This window comes from Lepeophtheirus salmonis, unplaced genomic scaffold (genome assembly GCF_016086655.4).
Source record: "Lepeophtheirus salmonis unplaced genomic scaffold, UVic_Lsal_1.4 unplaced_contig_12606_pilon, whole genome shotgun sequence".
Taxonomy (NCBI): Eukaryota; Metazoa; Arthropoda; class Copepoda; order Siphonostomatoida; family Caligidae; genus Lepeophtheirus; species Lepeophtheirus salmonis.
Window position 1 is genome coordinate 1 of NW_027290125.1, and position 3,636 is coordinate 3,636.

A 3,636-nucleotide genomic window follows, 5' to 3' on the forward strand; every position below is an offset into this window, starting at 1 on the left:
TTTACAGTCAGGTACCCAAAAGTAGAGATGTCCGTGCTTAAACCCTCCATCATTATTATTGAGAAGTATAGTTAGTAAACGATGAGGGGAAAAGTAATAATTGAATGTTATGGCTGTTTGGACCGGTTGTTGAATAATAAAAAAAAGTAATTAATTTATTATGAGTTCTATAAAAATATTAAAATTATTTATGAAATTCTATTGAAATAGATACTTAGCCTGATTGTTTCGCCATAGGCATGAGCCGCATGACATATAAAATACAATAAATATTTCGAATATTCCTAATCTAATTTCCTTAAACCCATGACAAAATATTGTATGTTATTTATACGATGAATTTAGGGATCGTTTATATTAAACAAGTATGTATATGATGTTATAATAAATGTATGAGAATAGGATTTGTGGATAACTCCTTAAATATGGTGAAATAGAGTCATGCATATCCAAAATAGTTAGGTCAAGTATATCTAATTTTTGATATATGTGGTTTCACATTACAAAAGTCAAATAGAATCATCCCAAATATTCTCAAGTAATATTAACGTCATAATTGTAATGGAAAGTTTCAAAATACTTATATGAATTTTGTAAAATTATACAATTATAATATTTGTCGTAGTTGTAATTTTTTCTCAATATCATGGGGTATTTTAAGCAACTATTACCACCAGAGTTGTATTCAAAATCAAATGGGAAGAAGCAACTGAGGCTCTTATCAGACTTCGTCTCAACTCCCTAAGCTTATGTGGAGGGATGAATTTTCTAAATATATTGAGTGGGATGGCATTCAAACACTTCGATCGATGGGTCCTCTAGATCATTTTCATTATCCAATGTTATGACAGTAAACCTTTGATTTATGAACCATTTTTTACTTGATTCAAAACTATATTACTTGTATTTATTTATTTTTAGGAGAAGGCTTCACAGGAGTTGGAACGGATCTTTTTGGGTGCTCCTTCATCACTCTGCTAGCTTCATTGAATGCAGAAATATTCAGCATTCTTAAAGGAAGAAATAAACTAAGGTAGTCTATCGAAGGCTCTGTTTTTATCAATAAACACTACATTCGCCAATTTTATCTAAATAAAGGAATGCATCATGCACCTGTAAAACAGAACTTGTATCTAAAATCATGGTGAGTAGCTAAGAAGATAAAAAAATGATTTACTTACGTTTTTAAATTTTAAGAGTTAATGAATTATACGAGTTAGAATAGTCAACAAATTTCTCAAGGTTTTCATCTTTTTTACACAGTAATTACTCATTAAGGAGTCTTATAAATTCGAAAGACATGCATTTCAAAAAACTAAAAAGTGTATAGAAATAATGAACAGATACCTACATTGGTTTGTGGATGGAACTTATAAAGTTAGTCCGATTACATTTTATCGATTATTTACGGTACACGTACTAGTCATGGACACAGTAATTCCATGTGTATATGCACTTCTTCCAAAGAAAAGCCGTGATACATACAATGGATTTTCGGATGGATTAATGGGGAACACATACGGAATTACTTTTAATCCCATTAAATACTAATAGCTAACTTTGAAATAAATACGATATTTACACTACAACTGAGGAGGTTTTTCCTTTGACTAAAGTTGTTGTTTTTTTTTCATTTGGGCCAGTCGTTGTGGAGGCAAATTCAGAAGTCAGGGTTATGACAAATTTTTATTGAAAATGAGGATATACGAATTAAAATAAAGAGTCTTATGACATTGGCTTTTCTACCTCCTGATCTCCTTTTGAGATCCTCACAGAAACCTTTCCTGAGGATCTCAGAGTCATTGCCGGTTATTTTGAAGACAATTACATCGGTCGATATAGGGGAAGAACTAGTAGAGAGAATATAAAAGGATAAATGAAGTACTAAATAATTTAATTCAAAATATTAATGAATGTATAGTTTGAAAATTGAGTTTGTCTTAACTTATTTTAATATATAATATCACAAAAGAACTTTGAGGTAAATATCAGGAGTTGTTGCCTACAATTGGGGGGAAGGGGAGGCGTCGTTTTGGACGAAAGTAAATCAAAAGATGGAGGGCTAAACGAATAAAATGTGAATTATTATTACCGATATTCATTTGCACACTAAAAAGGTCAAGATGGGTACGTACAAAACTATAGATAAATGAAATTACTATATTTACAAGTTGCTGTGTCGATAAGAGATTTCTTTGCTTTTGTTTAAAATTGTATGACGTCACAGAGGAGCCAATGTAGGAGGAAATTCAAATTTTTATAACTAATTGTATTCATATAAAAAATAGTATTTTATTTTCTTATAAGACAATTCCATTAGTGTAAATTTATACCCTCCGAAGATTAAAGTACTAAAATTAATTGAAAAAAAATAAATATATATATATATTAAAAGTTGTTTTGAATAAAAAATAGTTCAGAACATACATTTTCAAATAAATATTGTATAGTTAGGATATCAATAACATATTAAGAATAAGTGGATATTATGCACTAAATATGAAATGTTCATTTTAGAAAGATAAACTAACAATAAGATCTAAATTTTTCATTTATCTTGAATACAATAAAAATAGAGTTCAATGTAATTATCTTACTAACGTAACCTAATATGATGCCTTGGGTAAGCCTCTTTTGCCTTGTGATTTAGACTCTTCTCTCTTGAGAGAGATATACATATATTAGGGAAATCAAGCTTTCTATAGTATCCCCACTTTTATATAGTATGGAATAGTTTGTAAAACAACACATTAATAGTTATTTAACTAATAATAGGAATGATTTTGAATTTTCTACTCGCCTGACAAGAATCTCAATAACAAAATAGTATTTGCAAGTACCAATAAAGGCGAATAAATAAAATAATAGTAATATAATTTAGATTAATTTTAAATATTGTCTTCAATAAAACAACTTTTAATTAGCTCATATTGCACACACTTGATAATTTATTTATAGATCCCAGATTTTTGAGAGAATAATATTCCAATATATTAAGAAGCAATTTAGCTGCTTAGAAGAGGATTCCTGTGTCAATAAGTGTGAAAATTGCAACGGCATTCAAATATTCCAATAAAATCTACAGAAGTTAAGGAGTCACCTATATTTTTTAACACATAATCACTTAATAATTCCCAATAACTATTTATAAGCAATAGCAGAATAGAATATGTTTTTCAGACAAAACTATAAAAAGAAAAGAAAGGGGCATTATCTTTAATTAAAGTCTGGAATAATCTTACACTTGTTTTCCAATCACAAAAGGCACTCACAAGTCATAAAGGAAGTCATTTATCAGAGTGAGGCTTAAAGTGTCCAGGTTATATAATTATCCATATATACAATACAATTCCGTATTATATGCATCAAGGACATAGCAATGAAATAATTTTCAAGAACTAGTCAAATCCAACCTAATTAACTCGGTAGACACAAAAGGAATTAAGTATCCTCTTCCCAGGGTAAGGGAAATCACAACTTTCTCAGACAATACTTTTAATATGAACAATACAGAGTTCAAAAGGGTTGTGCAAATCATGGCAGGCAACGTGACAACCAAGTCTAAATATAATCGATATAAGATAATTCCAAAGAATAACAAATGGAAAAGCTGTGGAGACAGGGTTAAAAATGTTA

General features: G+C 29.4%; 1 long non-coding RNA gene across 1 annotated transcript; it reads left to right on the forward strand.

Moving 5' to 3' along the window:
- Positions 1–252: 252 nt before the first annotated feature.
- Positions 253–1,589, forward strand: LOC121130847 (uncharacterized). Its single transcript, XR_005868849.2, has 3 exons — positions 253–850; positions 922–1,144; positions 1,264–1,589. It is a non-coding gene; the product is annotated as an uncharacterized lncRNA (long non-coding RNA).
- The last annotated feature ends 2,047 nt before the right edge of the window (positions 1,590–3,636 follow it).